We start from the raw sequence: 15,452 nt of genomic DNA, 5'->3' as shown, positions 1-15,452 counted from the left end.
TCATTTTTGCTGCTTGAGAAAAAAAAATTATATCAGTGTGTATTTTACAAACAGAATTTTGAAAGCAATCCACAAATGTGATTCACAATTTTAAAAGATTTGGCTAGAAAAAAATAAATGATCAAAATAGGTTTTATTTTTAGTATATGAGAGGTAACGGGATTCACCAGAGTCTACTTCTTAAATTACAAAGGCGTTTTTTGTGACTTTTAATTGCCAAGTTTTGTTTGTTTGCTTAATACCAAGACTATCTGACCTTGGGAAAGAAAATGAGAATAAATATATATCTTACCATCCACTAAAAAATAAGATTTTGTAGTGGTAAAGACTATTTTTCTTTAGAACTGGGTCACTAGGGCATCTATAAGCAGATGGTAATAGGCAGTATCATCATTAATTTCTGTTCTAGAAATATGCAGGGGGTAAATTATTTTTGGATAATTGGAAGTGTCTTTTTTCCAGAAAATCTATTTTATGAAACATGTTTATGGGAGTTTCCAGATTAAGAAAAATACATTAATTCGTATATACAGATGTGTGTGTATGTGTATGTATATATGTAAATAGCCACCAGACTAGTCTTGCTGGATAAGGAACAAAGGTTTATATCATAAGGAGATATGGTTTTATAGTTCAAAATAAGGTCAATAATTTATGTCTTCCAAACTTGCCACCCATCTTTCAAGAGGTAATCCAAGCACTAAGGAGGAAAGTTCTTCCTTTCTTTTTATTCACAATAACCACTCATTAAAAATAGGGGATGGGCTTAACAACAGAGGTGCCAAAGGACTGGAAACAGACACAATTTTAGTAGTTTTCAGAAATGCAAAAGGTTGTTATTTTTGTTGTTGCGTGCCATCGAGTTGATTCCAACTCATAGTGACTCCATGTGTCAAAGCAGAACTGCTCCATAGGGTTTCCTAGGCCTAGTCTTTATGGGAGCAGATCACCAGGTCTTTTCTCTCGTGGAGCCTCTGATGGACTCAAACTGCTGACCTTTTGGTTAGCAGCTGAGTGCTTAACCATTAAGCAACCAGGGGCTCCTTTGCACAAGGGTCAATCCTGGAATAGACTGAGTATTAAACCATGAGCCCTGACACTGCCACAGCACTAACAGCACCCATTCCTATCCTCAACATTTTAAGAGTAGTTTTGAAAACAGGTTTTCTATTTAATTAAATTGTAACTAATTCTAAGTAATTTATATTAATTTAAATTTCTATTTAATCATTTTATGTAGTGTTTCAGAAAGATTCAAAATCTATGTTGCTACTGCCAACTTTCTAAAATCTTTCCTAACCTCCTCTCTTCAGCTTTTTTGTTGTTGTTGCTGTTGTTGAATTTTTGCTTGTTACCATGCTTTACTCAGTATATTTATTTATTAACAAGCCACAATTAGAATGAAGTACAAAATCTTTGAATTTACCAAGCAATACTGCATGCATTATCTTATCTAGAAGAATGTTCTATGGAACTGTTCAATAATTTCATTTAGAATGTATGAAATCTGTGACTGCTGTTTCCCCAAATGCAGTATCAATTCTGATTCATGTTAATTGCTTTTATAATGTAAAAAGGGATAAGTTTTTAAAATAATTTTATAAATGCTGATTTTGACTTTTCAGAACTTTTCATTTTCTAATCTGCATTGTTATTCTCCACTGGTGTTACATATTTTTCTCAAAATTATTTGGTCATGTAAAACTTTTCCCCTAGATTATCCTGAAAAGAAACTTTCAGAATACATTTGGGAAAACAGTGATAATTTTCCTAATCTATAATATCTTAATTTCATATCTTTAAAACAAAAACTTAATATTATATGACCTACTCTTTTTTTTTTAATTGTTATACATTAAGTGAAAGTTTACAATTCAAGTTCGTCTCTCATACAAAAATTTATACATACCTTGTTATGTGACCCTAGTTGCTCTCCCTATACTGTGACAGCACACTCCTCCTTTCCACCCCTGATTTCCTGTGTCCATTCAATCAGCTCCTGACCCTCTCTGCCTTCTCATCTCACCTCTCCGGACAGGAGCTGCCCATTTAATCTCATGAATCTACTTGAGCTAAGAAGCACACTCTTCATGAGTATCATTTTATGTCCCATAGTCCAGTCTAATCTTTGTATATGACCTACTCTTAATAAACCACACTGCTCTGCGTATGTGAGTGTATGACTGTGAGTATGCGTGTTTGTGTGTGTCTGTGTGCATGTATGTGAGTATGTGAGTGTGTGTGAGAGTAAGTACAGTCCCTCGGTATCCTTAGGGGGATTGCTTCCAGGACCCCTGAGGATACTAAAGTCTGCAGATGCTAAAGTCCCTTACATAAAACGGCATAATGTTTGCATATAACCTATGAAAATAACCTCTCATTTACTTTAAATCATCTCTAGAGTACTTACAATACCTGTTGTTGTTGTTGTTAGGTGCCCTCGAGTCGGTTCCAACTCATAGTGACCCTATGTACCACAGAAGGAAACACTGCCCACTCCTGTGCCACGTTCACAATCGTTGTTATGCTTCAGCCCATTGTTACAGCCACTGTGTCAATCCATCTCATTGAAGGTCTTCCTCTTTTCTGCTGACCCTGTACTTTACCAAGCATGATGTCCTTCTCCAGGGATTGATCCCTCTTAACAACACGTCCAAAGTATGTGAGACGTAGTCTTGCCATCCTTGCTTCTAAGGAGCATTCCGGTTGTACTTCTTCTAAGACAGATTTGTGTATTCTTTTGGCAGTCCATAGTATATTTAATATTCTTTGTCAACACCACAATTCAAAGGCATCAATTCCTCTTTGGTCTTCCTTATTCACTGTCCAGCTTTCACATGTATATGATGAGATTGAAAATACCATGGCTTGGGTCAGGTGCACCTTAGTCCTCAAGGTGACATCTTTGCTTTTCAATACATTAAAGAGGTCTTTTGCATCCAATTTGCCAAATGAAATGTGTCTTTTGATTTCTTGACTGCTGCTTCCATGGATATTGATTGTGGATCCAAGTAAAATGAAATCTCTGACAACTTCAATATTTTCTCCACTTATCATGATGCTGCTTATTGGCCCAGTTGTGAGAATTTTTGTTTTCTTTATGTTGAGGTGCAAATTCATAGTGAAGGCTGTAGTCTTTGATGTTCAGCAGTAAGTGCTTCAAGTCCTCTTCACTTTCAGCAAGGAAGATTGTGTCATCTGCATAATGCAAGTTGTTAACAAGTCTTCCTCCAATCCTGATACCTAATACAATGTAAATGCTATGTAAATAGTACACTGTATTGTTTAGGGAATAATGACAAGAAAACAGTCTGTATATGTTCCGTTCAGACGCAATCATTTTAGGCTTAAGTACATAGTACATGTTGTTACCCAAATAGGGTCCGTGCCCTGGAGCAGTCAAGCCAATGAAACGTACTCCAAGTCAGAAAGAGTGAGAAAGTTTTATTTAGGAGGTGTCCACCACTGGGAATACAACAGCAGTGTAGGTTGTTTCTATGGAGTCCCAAAAGGCATTTTTACATTACAGCTTATGATTTTTACAAAGATTAGAAGTGTTGTTATTCATTACAAGGTAATTACAAGAGATTCTTTAACATACTAAAGAATACATGCCAGACATTTCCTTATCAGGCTAAATATATACCTATCTGACATCTATGCTCTAATCTTTCTGTGTGGGGTCGTAAGGCTAGACAGAGCAAAACAAAGTTATTAACAAAGGTATGTGAAAAGGAGAAGGCACGGATGTGGAACCTGCGGATATGGAGGGCCAGTGTATGTGGTATGTGAGTGTGTGCAAGTGTGAGTGTGGATGTGTGAGTGTTATGAATATGTGTGTGTGTGTGTGAGAGCATGTGTGTGTGAATGTGTGTGTGTAACACGTGTGGATGAGAGATGCTCTGACCTAAACTCAGCAGCCACATTCTAAGACTTTAGATGCTCCATCCTCTGAATGTGAACAGCAAGAGTTATCCCAAATAGGAGGGAAAACCACTTTGACTCTTGCTCACAGTCTGTTTCAATATCTATAATTCAGAGGCTGTACTGAACAATATCCTCCAATTACAAGAGAACAAATGATCTGAGCTAACCAGAGCAGTGATAGGATACTTCAGGACTTTTCCTTCTATATTTATTCAGAGATAATAATTCTAGTGCTCAACGTCACTAGGATAAAAATTAAAAAATCAAGTGGCAGCGTAGTTATATCCTGAGATAAGTAAAAACCCTTAAAAAAAACACAGAGATGGAGATATGAAGAGACCTAGCCCCAGTGGTGCAGTGGCTACTAACCAAAAGGTCAGCAGTTCTAATCCACCAGCCGCTCCTTGGAAACACTATGGGGCAGTTATACTCTGTCCTATAGGATCGCTACAGTCTGAATCAACTGTACGGCAACGAGTTTGGTTTGGTTTATGTGTTACACTTAGAATAGCAGATCCAAATCCCTCCTCAACGAAGTCGGGGAACCAAAAAGTCAAGCAAGATGTGGCCCTCAAACTTAACAGAACTTTTAGGGACTATGAATAGCCATCTGAAAAAATCAGTCAGTGAAAACCCTATGGATCACAAAGATTCTGTCCCACTGTGTATGGAGTCCCCATGAGCTGAGGGCCAACTCAAGGACAGCTAACAACAAATGGCCATCTGTTCCTATGTATATGTTTCTAATAATTAAGATACTATAAGCAATAAGCAAATAATTTCAAAATAATAATAATGATAAGAGGCTCCTACTCTTAAAAAATAGGATTATATTTATTTCTTAAATTAGGCTTCAAAATCGCATCCCAACTGGGTTAATTTCACGATTCCATGCATTAAAGCAGTGCTAATCTATCCCCTAGTGCATTTGAACAGCCAACACTAGTGTCCTCAGATTATCAGTATAACTCTATATGCCACACAGCTGTCTTTTGGCATTGTAATGTGCTTATATAACATGCACTTAGAGTCTGGGAACAACACATTTCTATTGCCAAATTTAATCAATCCTGCTGTGGCTGGCTTTGCTTATTTATTTTAACTTTCTGCTTTTCAGTTTGGACTATTTAATCCTACCAGCTAAAATGATAACTACCAACCTACAAGTACATGAGGTGACCTAGCCAAAGAAAGCCGATTTTTATTAACACCCGTGATATCATGTGCTGTTATCTGGCAATGGACTGTGTACTTCCACATCTGTTCTGAAATAACTAAAACATTTAGCTTTTTAATAAACACACACACGTTTTGACCCACTCAGTGATTTGGAAAGATGTGGTAGAATGTTTATGGGTCTTGATTTTAAATAGATCTTTGTTGAAATGTACTTTACCCTGCTACACAGTTTCTCTTGACAATTAAACATTTTTAAGATTTTGAATAAGGTTGATTTTGTGTGTACTCTATACAGAGAGTCATATTTTATAGGGAGAGTTTGTATTAAGGACATAAAATTTTACTAAAATAGGAAAATGACACATTTTTTAGCTCTACTTGAGAGAAAGTGAAATCATGGTAGCCTCAACCCATTTGGAGCATAACTGAAAATATATAGCAACAAAATGTTTCTCTAAACCTGAAATAAACTGTCACAAACTACAGGCATAAAATCCTTTGGACTTTATTACAAAAGAGAGTCTTCAGAGTCTCAGTGAAAGCCTGTTTATTGATGAATACTTACTTTATATTTGTTTATATAAAGAATGTGAGTATAGGATTAATTTTGAGCAAGTAACACATGCTTGAGCAAAGTGTCAATCAATCACAGGCTTAGCAAAGGGTAATATTCAGAAGAGATAAGATGCCCTAGAATAGAAGAGCTCCCAAGTCCAAGCAGGCTCTGAATATAGGCAAATCGTATTCATTGCATCTGGTTTGGAGCTGGTTTCAGAAAACTGACTTCTCACCAAGATGTTCTGGGACAAAATACGTACATACATACATGCATACATACGTACATATATATATACACACACACACACCTTGACCCCTTCACAGCACGAGGGGTCTTAGAAACCCAAGCCTGGCTCCAGGAAAGCCAATAGCCATGTTGACTATTCTGCCAAAAACATCTGGTTTCAATTTGGCCCAGTGTTGTGGTTACATAATTTGGGAACACCAGCGTCTTCAGAGACTTGAATCTCATCTATACAGTTTTGAGACTTAAGTGGTTGCACAGGGTTTCTGTGGATAATTGAGTTGGCATAGATTTCTGAGATTCTCTTTGCCAAATAAATGTCAAATATGGGTAGTAATGGTATACTGAGAAACTAATACATAGCAACTGTTTTTTGACACCTAACATAGCTTACCCAAACAAATCAAGGGACACTACAGCTTCAAAGAGTCTTTAATGGCCCCCATGGGCCCAAGAATTTCTCTCTCATTAATGACAGAAAACCTGCCTCAGATGAGTATCATGTGACTAACATTGAACTGACCCTGCTTCTCAAGGGTGTGGTGCTTTTCTTCCATCGATTGGCAGTCTCTAAGCTCAGGTTTTCTAGATCTACCTCTTTTTACTTTTTCATGTGATTTTCACGTGGACAAATTCATTTTAATGATCAGTACCAGAATCTCACCTCTAGATAGTGTGATAACTTTGCATTAGAGTACAAGGTGGGCAAACAAAACCAGAAATACAAAAAAAAAAAAAAAAAAAGTCAAGGGAAAAAAAGAATTCTGATCTGAGAACGTCTGGGTAACTGTTTGGGATTAATTCCTCATTCAGATCATCTGTGATCAATCATGTACCATGGACCAAAATGGCTTAACGCATTAAAACCCAAGTGTATGAAAAGTTCTCTGGCTTGTTTAGCTCACCAGATTGGTCCGGAGAGCCCAAAACTCTGACAAAGGATCATACTTGCATGTCTTCATTAGTACAAATGCAAATATTTAGTCGTAGGTAACTAAAGCCAAAGTCAGTCAGAAGGCAAAGTATTTTGTTAAATATGTTTTGCTAAGAGAGAAATGCGGGATGTTTACCTACTACGGATAATTGATATAAATCACCTGCTCAATTTTCTCCAGTTGTAGTCAGCTCTAATCCTAGCAGTATTAGATACCACATCAGGGAATGCTGCTTTTTCCTTGGGAAAGTGGCTGGTAGTCAGAATAGAGGGTGTTAATCCTGACTTCAATATCTACAAATCACTCAAACTGACATGGTTCATGTAATATCTCTAAAACTCACATTTTGCATCCTTAGTAAGGACAGCCTCGCAGCACGGTTGAAAATAAAATGCACTGCATAGTAGATGTGAACATGCTGCAATGTACAAAAATACATTATGCCATAATGTGCACATTATGCCAATATATTGTAAAACCTGCACGTACTAGATACTTTTCTTAGAAAATATAACTGATCCCACTCATCCAAGTACAGATTAAGAGGTCAAAAATATTAATCTCATACTAGAGGAAAAAAAGATAACATTATCACAGCAATACTGGGGTGAGGTGGGGCACAAAACAGAAAAAAAATGTCATATTTTTAAAAGAAATTTTACTGAACTTCTAAAGAACAAGCAATTTTAGTATTCTTAAACTCAATCAGAGTATAGAAAAAGGGGGGAGGGGATCCTAATTTTTAAATGAAGGGATATACATTGATATCAAAACCTGAAAAGATGGCACAAAAATAAAACTACAGAGCAATCTACTTATAAATACCAATGTAAAAATCTTAAATAATAAATTTTCAAACAGAATTCTACTGCACATTAAGAATAACATTTTATCATCATTTGGGAATGATTCCAAACACTAAAGAGTATTTCAATATCAATAACTTTATTTATAGTTCTAAAGAGGAAATTTAAAAAGAAAAAAAAGTCATACATCTTCTCCACTGATACAAAAAGCATTTTAAAAAATTCAACAATCATTTTTTTTTTAATCTTACTTTATTTTTTTTCCTTTTTTTTTATAGTGCTTTAGATGAAGGTTTACAGAACAAATAGTTTCTCGTTTAACAGTTAGTACACATATTGTTTTATGACAATGGTTAACAACCCCATGACATGTCAACACTGTCCCTTTTCAACAATGAGTTCCCTATTACCAGCTTTCCTGTCCCCTCCTGCCTTCTAGTCCTTGTCCCCGGGCTGTTGTGCCCTATGAGTCTCATTTTGTTTTATGGGGCTATCTAATCTTTGGCTGAATAGTGAAACCTCAGGAGTGACTTCATTACTGAGCTAAAAGGGTGTCCGCAGGCCATACTCTCGGGGTTTCTCCAGTCTCTGTCAGACCAGTTAAGTCTGCTCTTTTTTTGTGAGTTGTAATTTTGTCCTACATTTTTCTCCAGCTCTGTCTGGGACCCTCTGTTGTGATCCCTGTCAGAGAAGTTGGTGGTGGTAGCTGGGCACCATCAGCTGTACTAGATGCAGTCTGGTGGAGGCCGTGGTAGTTGTGGTCCATTAGTCCTTTGGACTAATCTTTCCCTTGTGTCTTGTTTTCTTCATTCTCCCTTGCTCCCGAAGGGGTGAGACCAGTGGAATATCTTAGATGGCTGCTCACAGGCTTTTAAGACCCCAGACACTACTCAACAAGGTAGAATGTAGAACATTTTCTTTATAAACTGTGTTATGCCAATTGAGATAGATGTTTCCTAAGACCACGGTCCCCACAGCCCTCCACCCAGCAATTCAGTCCCTCAGGGAGTTTGGATGTGCCTATGGAGCTTCCATGACCTTTCCTTGTACAAGTTGAGCTGGCTTCCCCAGTATTTCAACAACCATTTTTTTAAAAAGGAAATAATATAGAAATACACTAACATCTTTCAAAAAGATAAAACAAAACTACCAAAACTGAAAATCTGGCATTGGTTTTAACCGGGAAAATCAGAAGAGGCAGCCACACTACTTTCAGGAATGGTGTGAGGATGTTTAGTCATGTTACTGTAACTTAATGTTTTACTGAATCCATCAGCCAATTACTTTTAAAGAGGGAAGAAATTAAATACAAAAGTTTGGAAAGAATATATGGCTACCCCTATTTGTAAGTTCTATCACTGGAGACTCCACGAGAACCAACTAAAAAACTACTATACAGAATTAAAGATTTCAGAATTAAAGTACAATTTAAAAAATCAGAAATAATTACTTAAAATATATAAATAACAATTCATTAATGATAGAAAACATCTCATTTATATTAGTAAATGAAAATTAATAATAATTTAGCAACTGACAATAAACTATAAAACAAAAATGCAAAACTTACATAAAGAAAACACTAACATTTATGCAAGGGCACAAACATACAAAATAATACTTCAAGAAATGGGAAGATATAGTACGTGTTTTCACAAGAAAACTCAACATTATATAGATGACACTTATTCCCAGGTTAGTTTATAAATGTAATGCTGTCCAAATAAAAATAGCAGCCTCTTTATTCCAAAACTCAGTTTAAAGTTTATAGGCACACATACAAAAAGAATAGCTAGGGAAATTGATAAAGAGGAATGAAGGGATTCTAATGCTATCATATATTTTACAATTTTACTATTCAAAACAGTTTGATATTTTGAATAAATAGGTATACAGACTAACTAGATGAGAAAGTCCAGAAATGCATACCGATACATATAATATTTTCGTATCATTATTTCCAACTACAGAATTCTTCTATATCAAAGTAATGTATCAGAGTAAAACTTGTGAAAGTCAGAAACTGTGTAAAGCAGAAACCTGTCAGACAAGGAGAACTCAAATATTTTCCACTAACAGGGAGACACAGAAAAGTGGTTTAAGACTGCACCCTGTCAAAGGCAGAAAACTTGCAAGACCCGGAAAAACAAGGCAGTCCCGTCACGTTTCAGCTCTCTCTGTATTTTAAGGTGCTTCAGAATAAACATAAAGACCAGGAATTTAGTAAAGAAATAACAGAAATATGTCAGAAAAAAAATTTTGTTCTCTTTCTTTGACTAAATAATATGTGCCCTGCTGACATAGTTGTTAAGAGCTCAGCGCTAACCAAAAGGTCCTTAGAAACCCTATGGGGCAGTTCTACTCTGTCTTAAGGGGTTGCTATGAGTCGGATTCGACTTGACGACAATGGGTTTGGTTTTCACTTTTTATTCCAATTGGTTCTTCAATTCTCATTATGTTTAGGTAAGGAGAAAAGAAAAAGGTTTTTCTTTAGACCACCTGTAAAATTTCATGACTAAAATTCTCTCTGGTAACAGCTTATGTATTAGTCATTATGGAGACATTAAAGGGAAAATCTTAAAAGTTAAAAGTGTACTAAGAATCGAGTTTTCCTCCTACATCATGTTGGCTTTGAACACCCGAGGGAGTAACAATACACATTCATACGGTCTTACTGGCTTTATTTTTTTTAATTTCCTGATCAAAATTTTACTTGGAGTTAATGGAAAGTAAAATTCACATTAACTCATTTCCTTAATAATCATTAAACACAGGATTACACCTATTTGCAGCATAAATTCAAGGATTTCTGCTTATGAAGCGAACTGTAAACACAAGTCAAGCCAGATGATAATTCTCATCACAATAAACTGCAGCAACCTAACGGTTTAGAAGGCTAAATTAAAATTACTAACAAATGCTCTGTGATTTTTCCATAAATCTAAAAGTATTAGAAAAGAATTAAAAAAAAATCACTAACAAATGGATTCACTTTCTGTCCTTCCAAACAAGACCTACATCAAACCTGCCACTGACGTTCAGTGTTCGAATGTTGTCTCTTTGTGAATGCAGGATATTTTTAGATGCGCATTTTAAAGCCATGGTTCTTTTGCTGGGAAGTTGGAGACAAGCAGTTTCATTACTATGGTTTCTCTTTGCAGAACTTCTTTTTTTTCCCCCAGAGCTATTATCCTAAATGTGAGTATTGATGGTGTTACCCATGGAGCTGAAGCATTATAGCTGCATAACTTTTAGGTATTTTATATAAATCTTTCCTATAATGTCACTCCTGGCAACCAGCTGTGCTGTGATATGTCACTATGAGGAATCATCAACATGGTAAAATCTAAAGGACAGTTACATAAGAACCTGTTTTAATAAGCATAATTTTCACAAATGTGAAATGAACATTTGCATTTGCATATACTCTGAAACCTTCTACAACAGTTACTCCAAAGTTTCTTGTACATGGCTATAGGTTCATATTAATTTCCATGCCATATTTCACAGACAAACAAATCCCTACTTAGAACAGTTTCAAGGCTGACATTAAATTGTACAATGTGTGGTTGTGTTAGAGCAAGACTCTAATATGTTAGAAAATACTTTATAAAAATAGACTGGACTTCCAGTCTGGACAGTATAGAGTTGCTTCGCCCTGTGACTCTTTGCTAAGTCAAACTATAAAACCTGAATATAATGCAAGAGACAACCAAAGGATAACGCCACAAGTTGGAAAGCAGAAAGAAAACTGGTTAGGGACTCCGGGACTAGAGGAACAACACAGGTAGTCTCACAACCACCCCACCAAACAGCAGAAGGTGACTGTCTTAGGCTGGGTTCTCTAGAGAGGCAAAACCAGTAAAGCATATAAATATATACAGAGAGAGATTCATATCAAGGAAATGGCTCATGTGATTGTAGACGCTGGAGCATCCCAAGTCCATGAATCAAGATAGAGGCTTCTCTTGATTCATGTAGCAGCAGAGGCTAACAAACCCAAGATCAGCAGGTAGGAGAGCAGGGCTCTTGTTCACAGCCTGTGAAGATTGACGAATCCCAAGATTGGCAGATAAGCTGCTAGCTCAAGTCCCAAGAACAGGAGGTCAGACGAACAGGAGCCAGCTGCAGGATCCAGAGTGGGCAAAAGCCAGAATGTCTGCTCATGTTCGGATGCCGGCCACATGCCCAAGGAAAACTCCCTTTCAACTAACTGGCTACTCATATCAGATCCCATCATGGGGGTGATCACATATAAACACTGAGAATCACGGCCCAGCCAAGTTGGCACACAATCTTAACCATCACAGTGACCACGGCCAGGGATTTCCTGACCCCCAACCAAACAACAGGCTCATTCCTCCCCAGATCAAAGGGAATTCCAGCCAACAATACCAAGTGAGCCTGGCAGAACCCACAGGATTGATTAGAAGTCCACTGACAATAAGAGGCCACAGAGAGCACTCTCCTTCCTGGCTGGACCACTGAAGCCTTTCAGACATGTGCACTTCATCTGTGGGCCAGAGATTCTCTTTTTTCCCACCTAGATGCCACAAAACTTTTGTTCTGCAAAAGATGCTGTTAAGAGGATGTAAAGACGATCTACAGACTGGGAGAACATATTTACAAACCACTTATCTAAGGAAGCCCCTTCTGCATATTAAAATACCAACAATCCGAAGATGGCACAGGACAGGGCAACGTTTCATTGTGTTGTACGTAGGGTTGCCATGAGTTGAAGCCAGCTTGACAGAAACTGACAAAAACAACACATTATACCAGATATTAAGCTACTATATAGCTGTAGCAATCTACACAGTGTGGTATTGCTGGGGAATAGGTACACAGATCAATGGAAAAAAAAATAGAGAACTAGAAATATACTCATAAAATATGCCCATCTAATTTTTGACAAATGTGCAAAAGCAAATTCAATGGAGGAAGGATAGTTTTTCAACAAATGGTCTGTAGCATTGGACATCCACAGGCAGATGATGAACATTTATGTAAACCTCATAGCTTATGAAAAATTAACTAAAAATGAATCACAGATTTAGGTGTAAAATATAAAACTAAAACTTTCTGAAAAAAATAGGAGAAATGATGCAGGCTCTAGGGCTATGCAAAGTGTTCTTAGATTTGACACCAAAAACATGATCCATAAAAGAATTAGTTTCTAAATTGGATTTTATCAAAATTAAAAACTTCTGTTCTGCAAAATATGCTGTTAAGAGGATGTAAAGACAATCTACAGACTGGGAGAATGTATCTGCAAACCACTTACCCAAACTATAGAAAGAACTTTTCTAACAACAGTAAACACAAGCATTCCAATCAGAAGATGGGCAAAATTCATGAAGAGACATTTCATTCAGCATAGAAAGATGACAAAAAAGCATGGAACTAAGTTCAATATTATTAGTCATTAAAAAAAAATTTCCCATTGCCATTGGGTCAATTCCGACTCACAGAGACCCTACAGGACAGAGTAGAACTGCCCCATAGCGTTTCCAAGTAGCAGCTGGTGGATTCGAACTGCTGACCTTTTGCTTAGCAGCTGAGCTCTTAATCACTGTGCCACCAGGCCTCCATTAGTCATTAGGGAAATGCAAATTAAAAGCACAATGAGTTATCACTACACATGTATCAGAATGGCTAAAATAAAACAATAACGACACCACCAAATGCTAGTGAGGATGTGGTGAAACTAGATCACTGACACATCTTTAGACAAAACGTAAAATGGTACAGCCACTCTGGAAAACAGATTGGCAATTTCTTACTAAATCAAACATGCAACTACCACACGGAAGAGCAATTTCATTCTTGGACATTTATTCCAGTAACTGAAAACCCATTGGTATGGACTGAATTATGTTGACCCCTCCCTAAAAATGTTGATGCCCCCCAAAAATGTTCAAGTCCCAATCTCTGTAACTGTAAAGGTGACCTTGTTTGGAAACAGGGCTTTTTTGTTATGTTAATAGGGCCATACTGGAGTAGGTGGGTCCAAAACTTAATCCCTTCTGAGCGGTTGTTTTATAGAAAGGGAAAACAGACATTGTGAGTTACATACACATATAGGAGGAGACTCCATGTGAGGATCCATCTACAAGCTAAGCAGTACCAACAAACACCCATGGCTGCCAGAAGCTGAAAGAGACAAGGATGGATCTTCCTCAGAGGTGGAAACAGCATAGCCCTGCAGACACCCTGAATTCAAACTCCTGGTTGACAAAACTGAGACAATAAATGCTTGTTCTTTAAAGCCACCCACTTGTGATATTTTTGTTATGGCTGTCGAGTTGACTCCAACTTATGGCAACGCTGTGTGTGTCAAAATAGAACTGTGTACTATAGGGTTTCCATTGGCTGATTTTTTTCTGATGTAGATCGCCAGGCCTTTTTTCTGAGGCACCTCTGGGTGGACTTGAACTGCCTATCTTTCAGTTCACAGCTGAGTGTGTCACCATTTTCACCATGGTGGGACTCCACCAGGTAACTAACACACCTCTGTTCACACAAAAATTGTAAACAAATGTTTATAGATTTATTTATAATAGTCAAAAACTGGAAACAACCTAGATATTCTTCAGTGGGTGAAAGTTTAAACAAACTGTGCTACATCTATGGCATGAGATACTCAACAGCAATAAAAAGGAACAAACATTAAACTTGTTGACTATACAGAAAATTATGCTGAGTGAAAATAAATGAATGAATAAATAAAGCAAGCCAATCCCAAAGGCTACGTACTGTATGATTCCATTTGTTTAACATTGTTGAAATGACAAAATTATAGAAATGGAGAATAGATTAGTGGTTTCCTGGGACAAGGAGGGGCTGCGGTGATGGGGAAGTATGTGTGGTTATAAAAGGACAACAACATGAAGGTTTCTCGAGTTGATGGCACTATTCTGTATCTTGACTGTGTCAATATCAACATTGGGATTGTGATACTGCATTATAGTTTCACAAGATGTTACCATAGGGGAAAAGTGGGTAAAAGGTACATGGGGTCTCTGTAATATTTCTTACAACTTCATGTGAATCTATAATTATCTCAAAATAAATAGCTTAACTTAAAAAAATAGACTGTCCTTCCCTTTCTTTGAAAAAAAAAAAAACAGAATGAGATATTTGCTAATGGTGTTCAACACATTTGGCAACCCAGATTCCTCAAGTTACATTAAATGCCTTTGTGGCCACCTTATCTATTTAATCATTCTAAGTGGGGAATCCAGTTACCATTGCTACTTTTAACTGTAATGATGGTACAGGAGCAACCACTTCTGTCAGTGCTGTTAAAAGGAATTGAAGAGGTGCAGCTGAAACCACCATAGGGAAATTAAAAATCTTTTACAGGCTTACTTAATTTATACTTCTCATTAGCCACAAAAGTAGATTCTGTATTTCTGACATCTATAACATCCAGAAGCACAATGGCTGGAAATGTAAGCTTACTTTTAGCTGTCTGCTAATAAATCACACTTCTGCTAATATAGTTTGTGGTAGACAGAGGTCATGATTCAGCAGCTGGCAATGGGGCACAGTTCCAGTAATGTCTCTCCACTACTGGAACATTATTGTAACTATATAAAAATGAGTTAAAAACAACAGAAATAATACAGAGAAGAGTCTCTTTCAGTTCATGGTGATGTTACTGCAATAGCGCGGATTGGAGTCGCCTGCTGCAAAAGCCAATTCTGAGACAGAGTTGAGAGACTTCCGGCAAGATGGCGCTCTAGGCAGAAACACCACGCCGTCCCTCCACAACAAAGATCCGAAAAACTAAGCCAAACA

This window comes from Trichechus manatus, unplaced genomic scaffold (assembly GCF_000243295.1).
Source record: "Trichechus manatus latirostris isolate Lorelei unplaced genomic scaffold, TriManLat1.0 scaffold00183, whole genome shotgun sequence".
In the NCBI taxonomy this organism is placed as follows: domain Eukaryota; kingdom Metazoa; phylum Chordata; class Mammalia; order Sirenia; family Trichechidae; genus Trichechus; species Trichechus manatus.
This window is presented reverse-complemented; position numbering follows the sequence as displayed.